General features: G+C 42.8%; 1 long non-coding RNA gene across 1 annotated transcript in view; it reads left to right on the top strand.

Moving 5' to 3' along the window:
* The window catches only part of LOC146895339 (uncharacterized), a 50,814-nt gene that overhangs the window by 7,291 nt on the left and 18,257 nt on the right, over positions 1 to 25,266 (top strand). The gene's annotated exons all lie outside the window — the stretch shown is intronic.

Below are 25,266 nucleotides of genomic sequence, written 5' to 3'. Positions count from 1 at the left end.
TTATAGGGGGTAAGGTGGCTAAACAGGAGGGACTAAGAGAGAAAGTGATACCTGCAACTGAGAATAAGATGCACACAGAGAAGTCTCTGCCATACAGATCTGGGGAACAGACGCCTATCAAAGCTCATGGGATTTTGACAGTTTCTCTTTAATTTTCATGAGTATAGAATGACAAGTGGTAGAGATTGGATGTAGGTAACTTTCCAACAGTCCAGAAGAAATCAGAGCCACCAGGCAGATACTGTGGAGTAAGCTTTGCCCTGATAGTCTTTGGAATTTTCTGTAAGGAGAGTGAAGGAAAACTTCTTTCGAGGGCCAGTTTTGGCATTCAGTAGTGGAACAGAGCTTCTTCCTGTGTCGTTAAGAATGGGGCAGAAAGAAATGACACCTAGCACCCATTTAGAGCTGTTTCTATGAACTCCATCCCACACCGTTCCAGAGGCTCTCAATTCAACCCCGTGTGACTTGTCTTGACCAAAGGTTCTGTGAGAAACAGCATCTCTGTGACTCAGCTCCTGCTCAGGTCTGAAGAAACTCACAAGCTCGCCCCATCTTGGACAAACTCATCATGAGAATTAATCCACTGCCTGGGAGTTATGAGTTTGAACATAAGCTCATGTCACCACAGATGTCTCCCTGGCCCAAAAGGCAAACCAGCGAGCGAAGTCACCCTCCAGATGAGGATGCTCATGGAAGAGAGAGTGCTAGGTGCCCAAGCTGGCTCTAACAGCTCAGACATGCAGTGATGTCCGTTAGGTAATCCCTGTTCTTATGAACACCTCCACAGGATCTGAGAGTGCCTGGATACTTAGCTTTGCTGTTTGGATGTCAAATCAGAGCACAAAATGAGAAGGCAGGAAACAAAGGTGTGGTTTTAGTGAACTGAGAGAGACAGAATAGAGAATCCCAAAGATTCCAGTGGAAACTGTATAAAACAGAGTTCTGTGATTTGTGACTGATTTCTAGGCACCCACAGTCATTCTAGGTACATCAGCTTATGGGGATCCTCTTAGGTAGAGCTTTCGGGAGTGTGTGCCCTGAGCGTGGTACCACAGTGGCGCATTCCACATAAAATAGAAAAGATGACTCTGTGACTGGGGGAAGAACCATTGTGTGATTGGTTGAATACGGTGGAAGCTCTTAAAGTTACAGGCCCAGGACAAATTGGTATAATTGATGTGTAGACATGTGAGTCTCCCCCTTCCCAGTCTTCCTTCTCTGCCTTGGATACCTTACTCCAACCTCCTTCTTAGAATCACTTCTGTGTCCAACCCAGGACCTTGAAAGTGAGACAGAGGAGAGATTACACAGAAATTATGAACACAACAGCATTGGGCCGGCACCTGGATCAGTACTGCAGTGAATGAAATCATTCTTATATAAAAGACAGACGTGGATGTGATATGGGGGACGGATGGTGACTTGGTGGTAAATTATAGGTGATAATAACTAGGGAACAGGGAACATGCCCTCCCCAAACGTCCTAGCGGAATATCTGAGAGCAAAGTTACTGCATAGACTGTAACATCTTGGACGAGAGTCAGGGCAAAGGTGGGCTCCATTATTTAGTGGTCCTAACCTACATGGAAAAATTACAAACTCAAGTCCTGTGACTTTTCCAGTTCCCACATGAAGAACTATTGATCAGTTACATTGCTTCCTCCCCCCCCACAACCCCAGAGCCAGTCTAAACAGTTGGTTTTTGTTCTCATCTACTCTGTTTTTGTTAACTGCATGTCAAAATTTCCCTGGAGGATTCCTTTATTCCCAGATTTCTACTCAGGTACAATGTTCCCATGGATTTGCCAGCTTCGGAGGATACAATGTCACATAGTCCAGGGTAATTAGAAAACTACTTTGCTTTGACCACAGTGTTTGATCCAGAAATGAGCACATGCCTCATTTGAACTGAGGGTAAGCGTGGAGACAATTGCTGGAACTTCAGAGAAAACAGTTTCTCCCAGCTTGCTCTCTTTGATGGTTTTATGTAGTCGTCAATGGATCACAAAGGAGAGCCAAATCAATTCAAAGAAGGTAGGTTGCTGATTCTGAAGTTATTGCAAGCTTCCCATAACTTCTGATTATGGAGCAGGATTGGTTTTGTGAAGTTGGACAAATACCTATTAACACAATGGTATACAGTTTTGCTATTTTTGCTGTGATGGAAATCTTAATACACTGTTCTTTAGGACTTGTGCTTTTTCAAGAGAATCCTGCAGAAAGAGAGGCACACATTTGAACAGGGGTACATGTGATATCAATGTCTGCCATTCCTCATCACTGTTTGCTTATGGCTTCCATGATGACCCATGGGCACAGAACTCCAGTGGACCCCACAAAGTATCCAGATGTAGTGCACACTGTGAATAAACAGGGAATCAGTTGTGTCTACAGCTGCATTAATGGGTCCTTGCAATCCCAGTGTTGGTTTTTTTTTTCTTCTGAACCATAACTTGTTTTGAGTGCAGAAAGAAAGGAATGACTTCTGGGAAATAGGGACAACAGAAGAGTCCTGTCTGGTCCTTTGTGTTGTTCTCCTGTATTAGACAACCATCACTCAGCTCAAAACGTTGTCACAGAAGGAGAGAAAGGACAAATCACAGTTACTGTTGCTTTTAGGTTCTCCTCATCAATAAATCTCAGTTGGAGAGTTGGTGGAATGGGCATGCATCAAGCGAGAGTGACAGTAAAGCAGTGGAAGGAGTGTTTCTGAGGGTTTTGTTGTTTGGGTAGGAATGGTAAACGAATACACATACATGTACGAGACTTGAGATGTGAACTGTGGAAATTTGTGTTTGATATTTAAGTCTCATTCTCTAATACTGGTGTTTAACTTGGCACTGCAAAGCCAGGCATAGTTGTATGTACCTGTAATCTCAGTACTCGAGAAAATCAGGAGTTCAAGGCCAGCCTCAGTCACTTATCAATTTTGAGATCAACCTAGGGTACCTGACATCCTGTTTCAAATCAATGACACTATCATCACCTAACACACAGACACACACAGACACACACAGACACACATGCACACAGTGTGGCTTAAATAAAAGAAACTTATTTTTTTCAAGGTATTGTAAGTAGGACAGCCCAAGATCAAGATCCTGGCGTGATTGGTTTCTCCTGAAGCTTCTTTGCTGATGTGCAGATGACTATGCCCTTATTACCTTTCATCTATTGTTCTGCTGCTGCTGCTGTGTGTGTGTGTCTGTGTGTGTGTCTGTGTGTGTCTTTCACAGCTCTTTGTGTGCCCATGTTTCCTCTTCTTCAGGGAGAGAAGTAGGTGGGATTTGGAGCCACTAGTGCCATCTCTTTCTTATCTGGTTAAGGGACTACAGAGTGTGGACGACAGGAGCTTTCAGGAGAGTAGCAACTCACGCAACTGCATCCCTGAAAAAGGCTCACCTCAGCAGGGGTGCTGACTTATCCTGGAGTTTCCTGAACAACTTCCAGGCCATTCCATCAATTATGTATTACTTGTATCACTTCCGAAAGAGTAGCCTCATGGATCTTGTGAGCCAAGAAAGAGTATTCCGTGCTTGACGAAATCATAGCCTAACACAGCTTCATTATTTAGTGCTCAGTATATAGAGGTGAATTTAAAATAAAAGGCTAGTTTCATGCCCACAGATACTATGATGCAGCAGTATCATAATAACATCTTAACAGTAACATCTAACAACATTCTAACATGCTCTCCTTTCTAGCAATCAAGGCACCTCCTGTGCAGCAAACAGGAGTTTAGTCTATGCGATGAGGATGCATTGGACAAAGCAGTGATCCGTGTGGGGGCAGATGGGATGGCAGGGAGTCTCATCACACTACCCCAGAAGACACCCAAGTTAAAACTTACTAATTGTTTATCTCTGCGATAGTTCCATTAATTTTTTTGGGGGGGGGGCGTTCATCGTTGACTACAAGCAAGTGAAACCACAGAAAAATGCCCCTGGATGAGGAAAGAATATGTACAAATTTTAGCAGGATTATGATACAGCCTATATTAGTATTTTCAAGTGGTATGAACTAATAAATTCTCCCTACAGTCATTGAATCAGAGATGGAGTGTGCTTTACTTCCCTAAGTATATGCAGCCCCAGAGCAACATGGCCGTGCTGTGAGTGGTTCACCCGGTTCTGCATCCACAGTAAACTCACTTGGGGAATCTCATCACTTAGAGCTCACCTTGATGGAGACCAATTCCCAAGGCCACTTCTTAGGATCCACTCCGGTGTTCTGCCACTGATGGACAGAATATCTGTAATGCTCTGAAGTAAATTGAAAATGAAGGAAAAGAGCTGGCTACCATTGCCACAGAAGTGGGGCCAGACGCTTGCGAAGAACTATCTTTGCGTGTCATCGTGGAGACCCAGAGAGCATCAGCGTTCCTGGAGAATCGGGTATCCACCCTTTCATTATCACAGAGAATAAAACAAGGGCTTGGGGAGTCAGGAAACAGACAACCAGAAGCGATAGCCGCCAGGGCGCAAACAAGTTCTTTCCTCTTCTACTTCGTGCTTCTCACCTCTGTTTCTCACAGGACAGAGATGAAGGGTAGAGTTTCAAGTCCTGGGCTGGTTGGGCTGTTTGATAAAAACTCTTCTCTTGGGTTGCCTCTGTGTATTTTTTAAACAAAGGATCGTTTGAATAAAATATGCACCAGTATATCAAGGAGCCTGGCTAAGACTAAGCTAGCAAAGTCAGCGCTGGAGAGTTTTTTCCTGGTTAAGAACTTCTAAAAGATGTAACTGATGCAAATGAATTCATTTCTCATTCAGAGAAAAAAAAAAGAAGTCACAAATGCTACAATCTAAAGTAAGGTCTTGGAGATGTGACTTCAATTACTGTACAGCTGAGGTAATCAATAATTACACAAGGCAACTTCTCTAAGGCAATGATAGGCTTCGGAATCAGATTGGGATTTGAAATTTAGAAAGCCTCCACCCATCCCTGGAGTTAATTCCACATGCACGGCTTAGAGTTTCGTCTCCAGAACTAACAGGCGGCAGAAAAAACACAATTTTACTTGCACAATTTCCTAAGCAGGAGTCACGTACTGGGTGGATGGATATTTTTTATTTATTGAATGTTCTCAGCATTTCTCATTGGTGTCTCCAAGCAGCAGAACTAAGATCAATAGAAAGGCATACGGTTGCAAGCTGGGAATGAAAAATGAGATTAAAAGCAATGCTTGTGGAAATGCAAAGATACATGTCTGGGAGGCAGGTTGTAAGACCCAGGCTCTCCCATCTTCTCTTTTCTTCTTGCGGGAGAGTACCAGTGTTGCGGCTCCTTTGACAAGACTTGCCTGGTTATGGAGGTGGCTCAGTGGGGAAGGGGCCGGCTGTGCAAACATGAGGACACGTGGCCTCATTCCCAGCATCTGTGTCAAGTGGGAGTTGTAGAACAAACCTGTAGCCCCAGAGCTGCGCAAGGGAGGGGAAACCAATGCTGGGGCTCACTGACTAGCCAGCCGAGCTGAGGAGGTAACCTCCAGGGTCGCCCGCAGGAGACCCTGTCTCAAACACGCAGAGTGGGAGTCGGAAGGCAGCTCAGTAGCTAAGAACACTAGCAGCTTCTTTCCAGGACTAAAGCTCAGTTTCTAGCACCCGTGCTGGTGTCTGACTGTCAACTCTAGGACATCTGATGCCTTCTTCTGGCTTCTTTGGGCACCCACACATGTACATAATGCATGTGTGTGTACACAACCCCCCTTCACAGATGCAAATACACAAATACATGATAATAAAATAAATCATTAGAAATAAGTAAGTTGAGAAGTCATAGAAGGCACCTGACATCAGCCTCTGGCTTCCACATAAGCATGTATGGGCAAGCATACCCACACAAATATGTGAACATGTATGTATAACACACATACCCATGTGAGAGAGAGAGAGGGAAGGAGGGGAGGGAGATTAGATAGATAGATAGATAGATAGATAGATAGATAGATAGATAGATAGATAGATAGAGTTGATTCAAAGCAGAAAACAGTAGGACCACTGAGAAGGTCCAGCAGGTAAAGGTGCTTGCCATGCAAACCTGACAACCTGAGTTCAATCTGGGAGCCCACAGAAAAGCTCAGTGTGGTGTTCCACATCTGTCATCACAGCTACACTGGAACTGGAGACAGCAGGATTGCTTGGAAACTCAAGAGCCAGCGAGGCTGGAGTGCACAGTGGCAGAAATCAGCAAGATCCAGTCTTAAAATAAGGTGCAAAGAGAGAAACCTTTCCTGAAAGTTGTCCTTTGCCACCCACATGCTCATAGTGGCTGGCACACACACACACACACACACACACACACACACACACACACACAGATCCACACATACACGCACACACCCCCCAACCACTACTATTACTAAAAACAAGTAATAGATAAAATAATGATTAAATAAATATAAATAAAAACAAAGGAGAAATATAAGGCACTGTGGAAACTAGAGACATTGACAACAAGAATCTGGAAGGGAAATGATAAGTAACTTAGACATGAGACAGGATCAGTGCTCTGATTGGAAAGTAATGTGCCTATATTTTGAGTTTTAATTTCCGATGAATATATAAATACACTCAGATAATGTTTTCTTTTATTATTGTCTTTCCAACAATGCACTATTGCAACACAATAGCAGTCTCTTAAAGTGTGTGTGTGTGTGTGTGTGTTCTTCTAATTCTTGGAGCTAATGAATGTCTGTCTGTTGAACTTTGGAAATTTCAAGAGACCAGTGAGTGTCCATTTAGTGAATAATATCACAATTCAGGTGGATTTTCCCACTTCCCCCTCTCTTTCCTCCTCTTCCCTCTCCCTTTGTCATGATTGCTGTAATCTAAACTAAGATGTTTATGATGTGTCTTCAGTTACAGAATATGAAAGGCAATCAACAATCACAGACGGTAACGTGTCTAAGGCACAAGCCTGGGTTACAGAGATTTATGTCTGCCCCTCTCCTTCCTTTGCCTCCTCATCTCTCCTCTCTCTTCCTTCCTTAGATTCTTCCCTCCTCCTCCCTTCTTCCCTCCCCTCCCACTTCTCTTCTTTCCCTGTATAGTTAGTAATCAAAAGTGGAGGTTCAGATAGAAATGAATGCAATCACTATTTTCATGTGGTTTATAAAGTTGGTGGATATTGGAAGTTTAGGAAAGTCTGAACAATGGCAACATTGCAACCAGCTTCTCAAGGTTGGGGAGGGCTGAGCACCAGAGGGAATCATTTGTATGTGTTCATGTCTGATACAGGATTGTCACAAATCTTGGCTGCATGAGAGATGTAACCTTATTTAACACAGTTCAATCACACACACACACACACACACACACATCCACAGGTGATGTTTTGTCCGATGAATAATGTAATATAAATCAGTTCTGTTTTTTCTCTATTTCGCGACTCCATCAGCTCACAATTTTTTCTTTCTCTTGGGGCTAGTGTAAAACTTGAGATTTTTCAGTCTCATGGGAACAGAAGAGCAGAGATGGTGGCCAACCCCTGTCCTTACCTGTTCTACTAAGGTCTCTGAGATTTATGAGTCTTCCATTTGTTCCTCCGTGTTGCTTCCCGCTATTGCGTTTCTGACAGAAACACCTCGGCAGGGCCCCCATTTTCTCTCCTTGTCCCTGTTTAGTTCTCACCCTCCCTAGCCTTCTCTTTCAGAGCTACATTCTGTGTTATAAAATGTGTCACAGAAGGAAGAATTCGTGTTCCGCAGCTTCAGAAAAGCCTGAAGGCTTGGGGACATCTTGGCCTTCCAGCTCCATAAATCTTACGGACCATTCTGATCCCACTGTGGCCTGACATTGTAAGGTCTATTTGCTAGATAGTGGGTGCTGATTGGTGGGGGCTTCTTCCCAGCGTTCCAGGACAGAAGATGAGTGTATGTTTTTCTCCTTTGGAATTTCTCCAAATCTCCCAAGGAATCTCTTCTCACTCCTTGAAGCAGCTGTGAGAGTGTGCACAGCAGGATGAGATTCTGTCTGAGACTCCTGAGAAATAATTCCAGATCTCAGAGGGTTTCCTGAGTTACGCGGCCACTTGAGGAGGCTGCCAAGGGTCCCGTTTGCTTTGTCAAACTGTACTTATCCTCCACATGCTGGATGGGACAGGCTGCTTCGTTCCTCTCTGGCCTTGCTTGTGCTCCATGACCCTTCTTCCCTATCCTCTTGACCTTTGTATTCCTAGACATTTTCTTTGCTATTCACTAGCAGTTAGTGCATCTTTGAATTAGATACTTTGATTTGTTACTATCATCGAATCAAGGCAGATAAGCTGGGCATTTAGGAATGTTACTATTTTTCTGAATTTTGCCAGTTCACTTGTCTTAGAATGATGCTGCTATTGTTTTACCACTGGCCGCATCTTTACAAACGTGGAGCTAGGGCTTAAGAAGGAAGTGTGTCCCGGTTAGTTCTGGGTCAACTTGACACAAGCTAGGGTCATCTGGGAAGACAGAGCCTCTGTTGAGAAAACGCCTTTATGAGAGAGGCCTCTAGGCAAATCTGTGCAGCGTTTTCTTGATTAATGATTGGTCTGGGAGGACTCAGCCCATGACAGGTGGCACAGCCCATGGGCAGTTGGTCCTGAGTGCTCTAAGAGAGAAAGCAGGCCAAGCAAGGAAGGGGGAGCAATTCAGTAAGAAGGATTTCTCCATGACCTTTGTTCAAATTCCCAACCTCCAGGTTCCTTGCCTTGAGTTCCAGCCCTGACTTCCCTTCACGATGAACTGTAAAATATAAGCTGAAAAGAGCCCTTCTTCTCTTTTTTTTAAAAAGGTTTTTATCATGATATTTACCACAGCCATAGAAAGCAAATTAGAATAAAGGGTATGATTCTCAACTTAATGTCATTTATACATTCCAAAAGTCAGAGAGGTCACCTGGTTTTAGAATGGCATATTTATTTTCAAATACTTCTTAAAAACTATTTTTGCATATATTCAAGTTCCAGAGAGAATGTTTTGGCACAGCTTGAGAGATAATCAAGTTGGCAATCATGTACATGTTGGTTTATATAATCAACAAGCCACGGCTCACAGTACAGACTTCTCTGTGACCATGAATGACTTTGGAAGGAAGAGTGCCCCTCACTCACCACTGCGGAGAACTCTCCAGTGCACATTCAGCACAGGGAAGGCGAGGAATGGCTGAGAACTTGTTAATAGCTGGCCAGTGCCCTTCTCCATGAATTTATGAAAACAGCAGCACCACACTTTCAGAATGAAAATGTTCAGCATGCTGGTGAGTTCATCTTTCCCCTCTTTCTCTCCCTCTCCTTTCTTTTCTTCTCCTTCCTTCCTTCCTTCCTTCCTTCCTTCCTTCCTTCCTTCCTTCTTTCCTTCCTTCTCTGTTTCCTTCTGTATTCTATTCCTAGCCAATATTGCTCCAACCCAAATAACTGGATTAGTCTGGAAATTATGTAACTTTTGTCACAATTGCCAATTGAGGAAATGAACAGACTTCTTAGTCCTAGTCGTTCAAGCATTCTTATCCATTCCAACTAATCCAGTGCACAGGAGACTCTCCTCTCCTCCCTCCCTCCCTCCCTTCCTCCCTCCCTCCCTCCCTCCCTTTTTCCCTTCCCCCTCTCTCTTGTATATTTTTAGTTTTTGAAAATTTCATGCATGCATAAAATGTGTTTTGACCAACTGCATCCCCCATCCTCTCCTCTTCTCTTCCTTCTGCCCTGGTCTACCCTCAAAATTCCATGTGACCTTTTATTTATAAACACACTAATCTCCTTAGTGCTGCCAGATTGTTTCTGAATGTAGGAACATCTACCAGAACATGGTAACCTCTCAGGGTCTCAGGGGCCATATCTATGAAAAAAACTCTCTCTCTTTCTCTCTCCTCAGCTGGGGTGGGACTTCATGACTACCTCCCTCATCCATGTTAAGATTTTGTCCAGCTTGATCTTATGCAGGTCTTTTACATGCTGCCACAACCACTCTGAGTTCATATATGCAACTGCCCCACAGTGTCTAGAAAACAGTTTTTCTGTCTCTGTTCTGGCAACTCCCTCTTCCACAATGATCCTTGAGCCTTGTGAGGAGAAGATGTGATAGAGTATTGTTTAGCACTGAGCTCTCTATGGTCTCTTATTCTCTGCATGTTGACCAGCTGTGGACCTCTTTATTAATCATCATCTATTACAAAAATAAGGATCCCCAGAGAAGGCTGGTAGATATGCTAATCTTTCAGTAGAAGAATAAGTCATTGGGAATCCATTTAGCAGATTGACAGTAATAGTTTCTCTCCTAAGGCCTATGATCTATGCAGCCGTAAATTCTTGGCCCTGTTAACACTGCCAGGCAGAGGTTCTGTCTTATGAAGTAGGTCTTACATACAATTACAATGTAGTTGTTTACTCTCAGAAATCTGTGCCACTATTGCACCAGTGGGCATATATATTGCCAGGCCATTTTTTTTTGTATAACTGATTTCCTGTGACTTAGTTATAATATTGAATTTTCCAAACAGATGCTAAAACTGTATTACAAGTAAATACTTGTCAAGAACTTAAATCGCATATGTTACTAGCACAATTTATAGCACATTAAAGTCAATTTTATTGGGCTAAGAAGTGGCTCACTGGGTAACGTGCTTGTCACACAAGCTTTGGGAGCCTGAGGTTATTGTCAGGTATCTCTTTCAGTATTCTCTATCTTACTTTTTAATACAGAGTCTCTCACTGAACCTGGAGTTCATGGATTGTCTAAACCGGTCAATCGATAAATGTCTAGAATCATCCCTTCTCTGTCTCTTTAGCACTGGACTGCAGTTGGGTGCTGGGAGCCCAACACAGGTCCATAGTCGTGCACAGAAAGTGCATTACCCAGTGAGCCATCTCCCAGGGCCATGAGTGTCTTTTGAATGATTGTCATTTTATGTCTTCTCAGAAGCACTTTTGCAAGGTTGAACTCAGCAGGTATCATATCAGTTGCTTATTAACCTCTCCACTCAAGCAAGCATATTGGTCAAAATCATTAGAACACCTGACAAATAAGTAGACCTCAGTTTACTTTTTATTAAGGTGGTTGTGTAGGAGGACAGATGAATCTAACAATTGTCCATTAAAGAAGGAAATAAGTAAACTCTATGAAGGCTCTCACTGTTTTAAAGAAGAACTTGTAGAAGCATTTAATGGACAATCAAGACCTCATTTATTCCATTGCATCTTAGTAATGATATGGTGAGTGTCTGTGGGATGCTTAACTCCATCCGTAATCTAATTATGAGTAGGAAGGCAGAAAGGGCCTGTTAATTGTGTATCTGGAGACAATCCAAACTCCGTGGGGCTAAGAAATGCTATGATGAACCAACAGGGACTCTGTGTTCTGATAAATTAGATTTCTGCATCTTCACCTCTTCTGGCTCAAGTATTGGATGTATTTTGGGTCTAATATCAAGGTGACTGTTATTACTGGATATATCTTATTAGGATTAACATAAATGGGAAAAACTGATGCTTTTACTTCTGCTGATTTAATAATAAGAAAAATATTAATTGATGCATACCCGCAAATTACTTGGGAGTAGAGATGATATCCAGTAAACTTTTGCTCACTAAGGAGGAAGAAAAATATCAGCTGACTAATTTACATTGAATAACCCCATGTCTGGGGATCTTTAATGCGTGTTAGGATATTTCCAAGGGCTAAAATAATGTAGAATATATTCCCCTATTTTGCAGATGTGGCGGTTGAATCTCTGTGATGATAGTTCATTAAATATTGCCCAGCTATTGCCAGTTGGTTACTTAGTTCACATTCAGTCTTGTCTGATGCTTGTCTGACCTCTTAGCTCATCCCAGAAGTCTATGAAGATGCTCACTGCTGTTCCTATGAAGATAGAAGGCTCTGAGTGTGTGTTTAGTGATATACAGTGCATTAATAAAGCTTTAATAAGCTCATTAGAAATCAAGCTAAACTTAAAAATTAAATCCAGCATTTTCTGCTGATTTTTCCTTCTTTTCTCATAACTCTTTTGGGAAAACTTGTTTCACTAGGTTAGACTGGTAATCAGAGTTTACCAGGTAAATGTTTGCATTTAACTATGGGCAAATCACAGCAACTCCTTGGATCTAGATTTTTTTTTTTATTTATGAAATAAAAGTATGGCTAGATGTTCCTTAACAGTCTCTTAAAATGTGAATTCTTTTTTTTTTTTGTAATTTTATTAAATTATAAAAAGTTTCCATTTACGCCCCTCCTCCCAACGCCCTCCCACTCCCCCCCTCCCTCTCCTCCTCCCTCTCTGTCCCCAAGGGAAGTCAGGGTCTCCTGCCCTGTGGGAAGTCCAGGTTCCTCCCCCCTCACTCCAGGTCCAGGAAGGTGAGCATCCAAACAGACTGGATCCCAAAAATCCAGTATATGCAGAGGAAACCAGTCCCAGTGTCATTCTCAATGGCTTCTCGGAAAGACTGCAGGCCAGCCACATTCAGAAAATCCAGCCACATTCAGAGAATCTGGTTGGATCACATGCTCGTTCAGTCACGGTCCATCTGGCCTTGGTAAACTCTCATTAGATCCGACCCCTTGTATCAGTGGGTGATAGTATCCCTCGCAGTCCTTCGTCATTTTCTTCCTCCTTTTGCTCCTTGTTTGGATCTTGGGGGGCTCAGTTCGGTGCTCCAACGCGGGCCTCCATCTGTATCGTCATCCAACGCCAGATGAGGGATCTATGGTGATAAGCAAAATATTCATCAGTATGGTCACGGGCCAAGGCCGGTTCAGGCACCCCCTCCTCTGTCCAGAGAACAATCTGGGGATCTCTCCTTGGACCTGGGATCCCATATATAATCAAGTTTCCTGTAAACTCTAATATGACTCCCTTAGTTGAAATATATTCTTCCCTGATCCCACATTCATCCTTCCTCCCTTCCCCCCATCCCGGTCAACCGAGCTTTCTCCATTCCTCCCCTACTCCCTTCTCTCTAACCCTCTCCCCTTCCAACAACCCTCCCACCCCCCCCCCATGCACCCAAGGTTACCTGGGACTCTTGACTATTTCCTACCTCCTGGCGGATAGGTAAATAATCTTCATCAGGTCCATCTTCTTATTTAACTTCTCTAGGATCACGAATAATAGGCTCAAAGACCTTTAATTATGGTTAGAATCCACTTATGAGTGAATACATACCGTGTTCCTCTTTTTGGGTCTGGCTTACCTCACTCAGTAAAGCGTTTTCTATGTCCATCCATTTGCATGCAAAATTCAAGATGTCATTATTTTTTACCGCTGAGTAAAACTCTAATGTGTATATGTTCCACACCTTTTTTAACCATTCTTCTATTGAGGGGCACCTAGGCTGTTTCCAGGTTCTGGCTATTACAAATAGTGCTGCTATGAACATAGTTGAACAAACGCTTTTGTAGTATGTTTGGGCATCTCTAGGGTATATTCCCAAGAGAGGAATTGCTGGGTCCTGAGGGAGGTTGACTCCCAGTTTCCTGAGAAACCGCCACACTGATTTCCAAAGTGGCTGCACAAGTTTGCATTCCCACCAACAATGGATGAGTGTTCCCCTCATTCCACATCCCCTCCAGCATAGGCTATCATTGGTGTTTTTAACTTTAGCTATTCTGACAGGTGTAAGATGGTATCTCAAAGTGGTTTTGATTTGCATTTCCCTGATCGCTAAGGAGGTTGAGCATGACCTTAAGTGTCTTCTGGCCATTCGAAGTTCATCTGTTGTGAATTCTCTGTTCAGATCAGTACCCCATTTTTTAATTGGGTTAATTAGAGTTTTAGTGTCTAGTTTCTTGAGTTCTTTGTATATTCTGGAGATCAGACCTTTGTCTGATGAGGGGTTGGTGAAGATCTTCTCCCAGTCAGAAGGCAGCCTTTTTGTCTTACTGACAGTGTCCTTTGCTTTACAGAAGCTTCTCAGTTTCAGCAGGTCCCATTTATTCATTGTTTCTCTTATTGTCTGTGCTGCTGGGGTCCTACTTAGGAAGTGGCCTCCTGTGCCTATATCTTGTAGACTACTTCCCACTTTCTCTTCTATCAGGTTCAAAGCGGACAGATTGATGTTGATGTCTTTAATCCATTTGGACTTGAGTTTTGTGCATGGTGATAGATATGGATCTATTTTCATTCTTCTACAGGTTGACATCCAGTTATGCCAGCACCATTTGTTAAAGACGCTTTCCTTCTTCCATTGTATACCTTTAGCTCCCTTGTCAAAAATTAGGTGTTCGTAGGTTTGAGGGTTAGTATCTGGGTCTTCTATTCGATTCCATAGGTCGACTTCTCTGTTCTTATGCCAATACCAAGCTGTTTTCAATACTGTAGCTCTGTAATAGAGTTTGAAGTCAGGGCTAGTAATGCCTCCAGAAGTTCCTTTATTGTATAAGATTGTTTTGGCTATCCTGGGTTTTTTGTTTTTCCATATAAACTTGATTATTGTTCTCTCAAGGTCTGTGAAGAAGTTTGATGGGATTTTGATGGGGATTGCATTGAATCTGTAGATTGCTTTTGGTAGAATTGCCATTTTTACTATGTTGATTCTCCCGATCCAAGAGCAGGGGAGGTCTTTCCATTTTCTGGTATCCTCCTCAATTTCTCTTTTCAAAGGCTTAAAGTTCTTGTCAAATAGGTCTTTCACATCCTTGGTTAGAGTAACCCCAAGATATTTTATGGTGTTTGTGGCTATCGTGAAAGGTGATGTTTCTCTGATTTCCCTCTCCGTTTCTTTATCCTTTGTGTATAGGAGTGCCACTGATTTTTTGGAGTTGATCTTGTATCCTGCCACGTTACTAAAGGTGTTTATCAGCTGTAGGAGTTCTTTGGTAGAGTTTTTGGGGTCGCTTATGTACACTATCATATCGTCTGCAAATAACGAAAGTTTCACTTCATCCTTTCCAATTCGAATCCCCTTGATCCCCTTATGTTGTTTTATTGCTATTGCTAGAACTTCAAGCACTATATTGAAGAGGTATGGAGAGAGTGGACAGCCTTGTCGTGTTCCTGATTTTAGTGGAAAGGCTTTGAGTTTCTCTCCATTCAATTTGATATTAGCTGTCGGCTTGCTGTATATTGCTTTTATTATATTTAGGTATGATCCTTGTATCCCCAGTCTCTCCAACACCTTTATCATAAAAGGGTGTTGAATTTTGTCAAACGCTTTTTCAGCATCCAATGAAATGATCATATGATTTTTTTCTTTCAGTTTATTTATATGATGGATTACATTGATAGATTTGCGTATGTTGAACCATCCCTGCATCTCTGGGATGAAGCCTACTTGATCATAATGGATGATTTTTCTAATGTATTCTTGGATTCGGTTTGCCAGTATTTTATTGAGAATTTTCGCATCGATGTTCATGAGTGAGATTGGCCTGTAATTCTCTTTCTTGGTTGTGTCTTTGTGTGGTTTTGGTATTAGGGTGACTGTAGCTTCATAAAAGGAGTTTGGCAGTGACTTTTCTTTTTCTATATTGTGGAATACATTAAGGAGTATAGGTATTAGCTCTTCCTGGAAGTTCTGGTAGAATTCTGCATTGAAACCATCTGGTCCTGGGCTTTTTTTGGTAGGGAGATTTTTGATAACAGTTTCTAGTTCTTCACGACTAACAGGTCTATTTAGATTGTTCACCTGGTCTTGGTTCAACTTTGGTATATGGTACTTATCTAAAAAAATGTCCATTTCTTTTACATTTTCCAACTTTGTAGCATATAAACTTTCGTAGTAAGATCTAATGATTCTCTGTATTTCCTCTGTGTCTGTGGTTATGCCCCCCTTTTCATTTCTGATCCTATTAATTTGCAAGTTCTCTCTCTGCCGTTTGATTAGTTTGGATAGGGGTTTGTCAATCTTGTTAATTTTCTCCAAGAACCAGCTTTTTGCTTCATTGATTCTTTGAATTGTTTTCTGTGTTTCTATTTTGTTGATTTCAGCCCTCAGTTTGATTATTTCCAGTCTTCTACTCCTCCTGGGTAAATCAGCTTCTTTTTTTTCTAGAGCTTTCAAGTGTGTTGTTAAGTCTCCAATGTGTGCTTTCTCTGTTTTCTTTAGGTGGGCACTTAGTGCTATGAACTTTCCTCTTAGCACTGCTTTCATTGTGTCCCATAGGTTTGAATACGTTGTGTCTTTGTTTTCATTATATTCAAGGAAGACTTTAATTTCTTTCTTTATTTCTTCCTTGACCCAGGGGTGATTTAGTAGTTGACTGTTCAACTTCCATGAGTTTGTTGGCTTCATGGGGGTACCATTGTTGTTGAATTCTAATTTTAATCCATGGTGATCTGACAAGACACAGGTGGTCACTAATATTTTTTTGTATCTGTGGAAGTTTGCTTTGTTACCAAGTATGTGGTCAATTTTCGAGAAGGTTCCATGAGCTGCAGAGAAGAAGGTATACTCTTTCCTATTTGGGTGGAGTGTTCTATAGATGTCTGTTAAGTCCATTTGATTCAGTACCTCCAGTAAATCTCTTATTTCTCTGTTAGGTTTCTGTCTGATTGACCTGTCCATTGGTGAGAGAGGAGTGTTGAAGTCTCCTACTATTAGTGTGTGTGGTTTGATGACTGCCTTGAGTTCTAGAAGAGTTTCTTTTACATATGTGGGTGCCTTTATATTAGGGGCATAGATATTCAAGATTGAGACTTCTTCCTGATGAATTGTTCCTGTTATGAGTATGAAATGTCCATCTCCATCTCTTCTGATTGATTTTAGTTTGAAGTCGATTTTGTTAGATATTAGAATGGCCACACCCGCTTGTTTCTTAGGTCCATTTGCTTGGAAAACCTTTTCCCAACCCTTTACTCTGAGTAGGTGTCTGTCTTTGTGGTTGAGGTGTGTTTCTTGTAGACAGCAGAATGTTGGATCCTGTTTTCGTATCCAATCTCTAAGTCTGTGCCTCTTTATAGGTGAGTTGAGACCATTGATATTAAGTGATATTAATGACCAGTGATCGATGACTCCGGTCATTTTTTTGGGTAGTAGCGTGTATGTGTTTTCCTTCTTTGAGTTGTGCTTGTGGAGGGTCGCTAGATGTCTGAGTTAATGTAGGCAGTGTTGGGAATGTTGGATTCCTTGGGTTGTGATTTTCCTTCTAGTATTCTCTGTAAGGCTGGATTAGTAGCTACGTATTGTTTAAATTTGTTTTTATCCTGGAATATTTTGTTTTCTCCGTTGATAGTGAACAATAGCTTGGCTGGGTAAAGTAGTCTGGGTTTGCATCCATTGTCTCTTAGTTTCTGCAGTACCTCTATCCAGGACCTTCTGGCTTTCATGGTTTCCATAGAGAAGTCTGGTGTAAGTCTGATAGGTTTACCTTTATAAGTTACTTGACCTTTTTCCTTTGCAGCTTTCAATATCCTTTCTTTAGTCTGAATGCTTTGTGTTTTGATTATTATATGACGAGGGGATGTTTTTTTCTGATCCAGTCTATTCGGTGTTCTGTATGCTTCTTGAACCTTCATAGGAATATCGTTCTTTAGGATGGGAAAGTTTTCTTCTATAATTTTGTTGAGTATATTTTCTGGACCTTTGAAATGCAATTCTTCTCCTTCTTCTACTCCTATTATTCTTAGATTTGGTTTTTTTATTGTGTCCCACAGTTCCTGAATGTTTTGTGATGAGAATTTGTTGGATTTGCTGTTTTCTTTGGTCAGAGTGTTTAATTTCTCTATGGTGTCCTCAGAGTCTGAGATTCTTTCTTCTATCTCTTGTATTCTATTGGTTAAGCTTGTTTCTGAAGTCTCTGTTCGTTTACCCAGATTTTCCATAGCCAGCCGGCCCTCGGTTTGTGATTTCTTCATTGACTCCATTTCAGTTTTCAAATCTTGAACTGTTTCTATTACCTGTTTGATTGTTTTTTCTTGGTTTCCCAGAATTTCATTTACGGATTTACTCATTTCTTCAAACTTTTTGGTATATTTCTCTTCCATTTCTTTACTCATTTCCTCAATTTTTTTTATTATACTTATCTTCCATTTCTTTACGGCAGATTTTCACCTCCTGTTTAAGTTCCTCTATTATTTTCATAAAGAAGCGCTTAGAGTCAAATTCTTCTATTTCTTCTGGCGTAGGGTGTTCAATTCTTCTAGTTTCGAGCTCCCTGGATTCTGGCGATGTCATGCTGCCTTTCAGGTTGTTGGAGGAATTCTTGCATTGGCGCCTGCCCATCTCCTCCACTCTGGATGAAACTCCTCAGCACTTTCTGAATAGAACTCCTCAGCACTCTCTGGGTAGGACTTCACAGCACTCTCTGGATAGAGCTCCTCAGCCCTCTCTGGGAAGAACTGCTCAGCAGGGCAACAGGGCTAGCTGGTCTTCCCAGGACTCAGGAGACAAAGGGCCCGCAGCAGTGGGGGGAGGGGAGGGGTCCCTTGGAACACCAAAGACCCTGCTGCAGATGCTGGGGGGGGGGCTGTGCTCTCTTCCTGGGCAGTGGTGAGCTCCCACTCACCTCTCTGGGAAGAACTGCTCAGCAGGGCAACGGGGCTAGCTGGTCTTCCCAGGACTCAGGAGACAAAGGGCCCGCAGCAGTGGGGGGAGGAGAGGGGTCCCTTGGAACACCGAAGACCCTGCCGCAGAAGCTGGGGGGGGGAGGGCTGTGCTCCTTTCCCGGACAGGCAGGCAGGCTGCCCAGGCTAGCACCCACTCACCTCTCTGGGAAGAACTGCTCAGCAGGGCAACAGGGCTAGCTGGTCTTCCCAGGACTCAGGAGACAAAGGGCCCGCAGCAGTCAAAATGTGAATTCTTGGTGGCCGAAGATTTCTATGTAAGCAAAGCTTCAGATATAACTATCTGGGCATAGGGCCATTACTCCATTTCCCACAGACGTCTCAAATTCATTGTGTTAAACGTCTCTCTTCCAGTATCTGCCCTTCTCCTCTCCTGTGTTTATCTAGTTGAGCATCTTTAACAGTAACAGAGTTTCTTAAGTCAGAAGCTGGTAACTCTCCTTGACTTCCTTCCCTGCGTCCCCTACACATCTGAGCAATGGGGCTTTATGATTAAGTATGCCACTGTACAGTGTTGGTCTCTATGAGTCATGGCTGTCCTTGGGGAAGTAGCTTGATGTCTCTGTGTTTCAGGTTTCAGATATGTAATGTGAGGTTAATGATAATTCCAAGGTCAAAAGTTTATTATAATTTTTTTAAGAAACAATTTAGTGCAAATAAGGCCTGATCCTGCTTTCCACTGATTACCTCACTATTGGCTGCCTAATTTGTGTGTCTCTTCTTGTCTCCATGGTAGGCACTACCACTGTTAGCCAGGAACCTTGCATGGCACTAATTACCTAGCTTAGGCTCTCCAATGGCTCTCTAGCTTCTGTCAGGTTCTCCGTTAGATTTCTGACTGGTTGATCTTTCTGAGACACGTGTGTCTGTACTGCTATGGTCTGGGGACTTGTAACTGGTTGTAGCATACATGCTGCCATTTTCACAACAACCTGAGGCCTTTGCCTCCCACTTGTGCGCTTTGCTTGTGCTGCTTCTTACGTTTGCCTGGGATGCTTTGGCCACCACCCTTCTGTTCATCCAGGACAGTCGTGATGCCCAGACTGTTGGTGTTGATGATCGCTGACCACACATCTCTCTAGCCGGTACTTACTCAATCCAAAGCCTAAAAACTCACAGCAACAGTTTTCTTATGTGCAAGGACACATAAGAATCTTGCTGTGTTTCAGGAAGAGATTGAGCTTATTTCTCTTCCTTTTGGTTGAGATGGAGCCCCATGACTGCCCCAAACAGTAGGGATGTTATGTGGCCTTAAGTTAGGGCACAAGCAAAATAAGTTTTCTGTCTGGAGTGTTTCTTGGACTATTTGTTTGTGGATTTCAGCTCCTAAGCACTCACAAGACTTGAAGTTGTACATGTAGGTAAGCTGTCAGAGTGCCCTGGCTGACAGCCAGTCAATTGTAGGCTGAGATTAATTCCCTTCCTTCCTTCCTTCCTTCCTTCCTTCCTTCCTTCCTTCCTTCCTTCCTTCCTTCCTTCCTTCTTACCTCCCTCCTTCCCTTCCTCCCTCCATCCCTCCCTTCCTTCCTTTATTTCTTTTTATCTATATTTCTGTTATCTATATTTATATCATCTATTTAATCTAGTCTAGCTAATCTATCATCTATCTATCTATCTATCTACTATCTATATTTCTGTTTATCATCTATCTATTTTATCTATCTAATCTATACATCATCTGTCTATTTTCTGGCTATTTATCATCTATCTATATTCTATCTATCTATCTATCTATCTATCTATCTATCTATCTATCATCTATTTATCTATCTCATTCCCTACCATTCTGCCATCTGTCATGTATTTATCATCTATCTATCATATCTATCTTCATGTTTCTTCATTACTGTCTCTAACCCTATATATCTCCACAACCATCCTGCCTTCATGGACCACATCTTCTCTATAATCTGAGGTCACATGTACAGCTTGACACTGCTGCAGTGAAAAAGTTGTTTTTTCCCAGGAAGAAGGGAGACCTTGGGGAACTAGCCCCTTTATAAATTCCCTATGGTGAAAATTAACTTAAGATTTAGCATAAATTACAAGAGAAAGTTCTATGGAGAGAATCCCTCGAGTTCCTCTCACCTGCTTGTCTAGCCTATGAACTTCACAGCCAGTCATACATCAAGTGTTTTTATTCTTCTAAACCTTGCCTTTGTGCTGCATATGGTGATCTGGGCCAGCCGTCTGGGATGTGACTCTGGCTGGAAGCATAGTGCTGAAGTTTCTAGCACTCACTGTCATTGTGGGAGGCAGACTGTTGTCGAAGTGTTATTATTAATGAGAATTGCTGCTGGACAGCTTGAACTGGAGGATAATTTATTCTCCGTGAACTTCTAATTGCGGCGAAGTGGTTCATTCACCATGGCTGTTTGTTGCTGCTTCTCAACCACATTCTGCAGCAGTGAAATCAGGAGGAGTCAAGCTGTAGGGGGAGCAAAAGTCTGGTTTCTGGAGACAGTGTGAATTGGGTCAGGAAGATTTAGTTAATGTAGGAAACATTTGAGAAATAGAGAAAAGCCATCTGGCTTGCTCAGGAGACTGCTATCAATTCATACCAATCATGGTACCTACTATTTGCAGGACATACTCTCCAAACTAAAATGCCTGCTTCTGAATGGCCACTGTCTGCTCTCCCGTTTGAAGCCTGTCTTCTCTTGTCTGGCATTTCTGATAGAGATATGCTTCCCTTCTGATAAATTTTGTGTCGTCCCATTCTGTTCTTCATTTTTCTATGATGGATCCTGCGGGGAAATGCAAACTGCTCTGATGACATGTGTGTTTCTTTTGTAATATCTTGGATGGCAAGAGGTGCCCCTTGCCTTAGCCAAATCCCTATCTCCCACGGACTCTGTTTTTCTCCAGCTTTTATCTGTAGCAGAATTATAGAATTGTTGCCTTGTTTTTCACTTAAGTGCCATTAAATGTGTTCCTGACTTGCTGTTACCATGGTAATAGACACTTGTCATAGGCTGTGCTCTCATTGCTGTGTTTATTTAAGTTTGGTCACTTGTGGTTTCATAAGCCCAAGAACCGCCTGACTTCCATCCAAGAGATGGAATCAGAGCCAAGAGGTGGATTCCAATGCGGCCATGATGAGGGGTAGATGAGGGTTTGGGGGACCGGAGGTTCAGTGATTAAGGGCATACATACTGCTCTTGTGGGGAACTGAAGTTTGGGTCCTCACGCATGTGAGACAGCTCACAACTGCTTGCTGCCTCCCCCGAGACTATCTAAAAGCTGGTGGTGACTTTGATTGCTAAAAAGAACTGAAATACCAGGAAATGGAACAGTTGCGTGCTCCAAGCAAGGAGCACAGGAATCTTCACAATTACGGATCAGACTAAGGGAACATCGATTTATTGCAAATTGCTCTTCCGTAATACAAACACCCAGCTAGTTTCGATGGCAGATCTGAAAGAACTGGGAGAACTCATTTTGAGGTCCATGCCCCCACTGTAGTCAGCTGGAAGACTCTTTCAGTGGGGAGCATGTGATGATCAGGAGTCCACACGGAGCAGCGGAAGGCTCTGTAGGAGTGCTGACTGTGGAAAATGTTAGCTGTTCTGTCAGGATCCCTATCCATGCCATGGCATTCTTCTCTCGTTCCCTTTCGATGATGGAGTGCTTCATTCATGTGGGTTGATTCAATGTTGGTGGTACCTACAGGGTTCTTTGTGAAAGCAGCTATTGCCCTGGAGAACAACGGTGCAACTTTCAAGTCTTCTCTCTGCTTAAAGTTTATTTTTATTTTATATATTCATTTATGTGTGGGTGGTATTTGTACATGCTTGTGTGTGTGTGTGTTTGTACCAGAGAATGCCCACAAGTATGCACACACATGTGTGTACAAGCCATGCATATGGAGGACAGATGCTGATGTTAGGAGATTTGTTTGATTTTTTGAGATAATGTTGTTCACTGAGCTCGGAGCTTAATGATTTAGCAAGGCTGGATGGCCAGTGGTCCCTAGGAATTTCTGTGTCTCTGTCCTCTGAACCAAGTTTATATACATGTGCTGCAATACCTGTCTTTTGACAGGAGTGTTGGGGATCTAAACCCAGGTCCTCAGGCTTAGGTGACAGGTGCTTTACCGAGTAAACCATCTCCCAAGCTCTGCAACTCCTCATAAATCACTGTCTTGGTTGTAGTAATAAGAGTAGGGGCCCATTTGTTCCATCCTGCCCAGCTAGCTTATACCCCGAAATAACAACCCACAAATTGTATTCATTTAAACACTGTCTGGCCCATTAGTTCTAACCTCTTATTGGCTAACTCTTACATATTCGTTTAACCCATCTCCTATTAATGTGTATCGCCACTTGACTGTGGCTTACAGGCATGAGTCTACACAGCGTCCATCTTGGGCAGGAGAAGCATGGCTTCTACCACACTGCCTTCTTCCCAGGATTCTGTTCTGTCTACTCCACCCACCTAAGGGCTGCTCTATCAAAAGGCCAAGGCAATCTTTTTATTTAACCAATGAAAGTAACACATAGACAGAAGACCCTCCTGTACCACTTGGGGTTGCAATTTCTCACTTACAAAATGGGGGCATTACCATGTGCCTCCCTCCCAGAATGCTGGTCTTAAACAAACATGTGGCACAGACTTGTAAACTGCCATGGGTAGCAAAGCTATGGGTCGTGATTGTTAGTGACTCCTCTAATTCCTTTTCTCTCTACCAGACTGCCCTGGGGAGCACCTATGTTTTGCCGTCACTCTGTTGGGGGTTTTATTTGAGGGTTTTACTTAAAGGCCTGAGACTGGGAATCGTATCCTGGCTTTCCTTGTGGTGGGGATGCTTGTATAGCTGTTGCTGGGCCCAACATTGCTGATGATTTTCTCAGACCCAGAGACCCTGGCCATCCTCAGCAGGCATTCAATTTGTTAATCATAATATTAACAGGAAATGTGTGGAATCAAGAGCTGTTATTTGGTGATAGTGTTCCTCTGTTAGCTGACAAAAATACTTTAGAAATTAGTGTGTGTGGTGTGTGTGTGCTTGCGGTTGTGTCTGCATACGTCTGTGTGCACATTCCATGGGCACGGAGGTGAGAAGAGGGTAGTGGGTGTTCTGCCTTGTGTCCCCACATATTCCCTTGAGACAGTCTCTCTCTGAATCTGACGCTCACTCAGTCGGCTATGCCGGCTGGGATCTGCCTGCCTTTGCTCACCAATTCTGGACGTGTGTGATCATGTCACATGATCATGCTGGTTCTCGGGGGTCAAACTCAGGTTCTCCCATGGACACAGCAAGTGTTCTTACCTGTTGATCAGTCCCCACAGTTCTGCAAACTGCTTGAATAAAGCAAGGGAATTCCAGGTTGACAATGAAGGGCTAGATGTTGGAACTCAAGACTGTTGGAATTATTGGAGTGGGTACCACAGATGGGGAGGGAGCTGAGTAGAGAGATAATAAGGGGGAGAAGATCCATCTGCTTTCCGGTCTCAGGTTTTCTTTTATTTGCTTGCTTGCTTTTTCCCCTTTAGGAAACAAGGCACTATGATGGAAACGCTTTTACTGGTAAATTCATACAATAAGAACACATTTAAAAATTTTTGAGTACAGGCACAAGGTCTGGCTTTTGGCTGCCCCAAATATTACAAGAGAAAAAGGAGGAAAACGATGTCCTTGTCACTTGCGGACAGAACCAGATGGGGTCAGACCTGCGTGCTCTGTGGGTCAGAGAAAACATTTTCTAGTGCCTTCCTTTCAAGTCCCAGATCTTGATTAGAAATCCGGCACTGAGGGAGTTTCTCAGGGAAGACGAGGTTCCTTCAGCCTTTCTGACCTGCCCTGAGAGAGTGAGTGACTGGGAGCCCCTTGGCGGAAGTGGCTGGTGCAGAAGGAATGCTGTGGAGAAGCAGGGCTTTGCTGCCATTGAACACATTACGGGAGAAATACAGTACTGAACACAGCAGGCTTCTGCAAACAAGGCATCCGTTTAAGTTAATTGGTGTTATATAGAAGCTGAAACGCTCCGCTTATTTACAAAGCTCCAGATTTATGTAAAGCAAAACCAATTACACTTAATGCCTAAACTATTCCAGGTGCTCAGCGATAATGTCGCCAGGCTCTGGAGAAGGAACTGCCGTGTGAATGCACCCTGTTCCGAATGGAAGCGTGTGCAGTTACTGCAATTTAGCTAATCACAAGTGTCAACGCCAACGTGCGAGTTCTCAGCTCCTCTGCTGCTTGCTTTGGGTCAATTTTCTAATTTCTGCAAATCTTTCATTGCAAAGGAAGAGGGAGAGCGTGACGAACACCCCTTTCTTCCTGTTACAATGTAGAAATTAAGGAGATGAAGGGAAAGTTGGGGAAGGGCCAAGGCCATGCCAGGCCATTTTCTAAAGCAAGAGCAGGCTATGGCTTTTTATTTACACCAAGACGAGGCATTTGGAGCTTTCTTGATCTTTGGGGTGTTCATTATGAGACCAATGCGCTAGATACTGCGCTAACGAGACTCCTTTGGGGTGTTCATTAAGCCTAAAATTGCAAGCTTGGCATTTAACCTTTCACAGCAAGGGAAGTTGAAAGAGCATCAGGCCCTGCCTCACTGCTTTGCCAGGGATTTATGCAAAACAAAGAATCGGAAAAAGTTGTGGGGAAGAATTGCTGTGTGCACATGGACATGTCCTCCAAACAAAAAGGAAGAATTGTTCTGTGCACATGGATGTGTCCTCCGAACAAACCAGTAAATAGCAGATAACTGGAATAGGAAAAACACCTAGTGTTTTACAGCTGGAAGAACATTTTAAAAAGCATATTTGAAACCCAGTCAAGTTGATT

Source organism: Myodes glareolus, chromosome 3, assembly GCF_982192425.1.
Source record: "Myodes glareolus chromosome 3, mMyoGla1.1, whole genome shotgun sequence".
Taxonomy (NCBI): Eukaryota; Metazoa; Chordata; class Mammalia; order Rodentia; family Cricetidae; genus Myodes; species Myodes glareolus.
The sequence above is the reverse complement of the archived record's forward strand: the minus strand, read 5'-3'. Positions and strand labels throughout refer to the sequence as shown.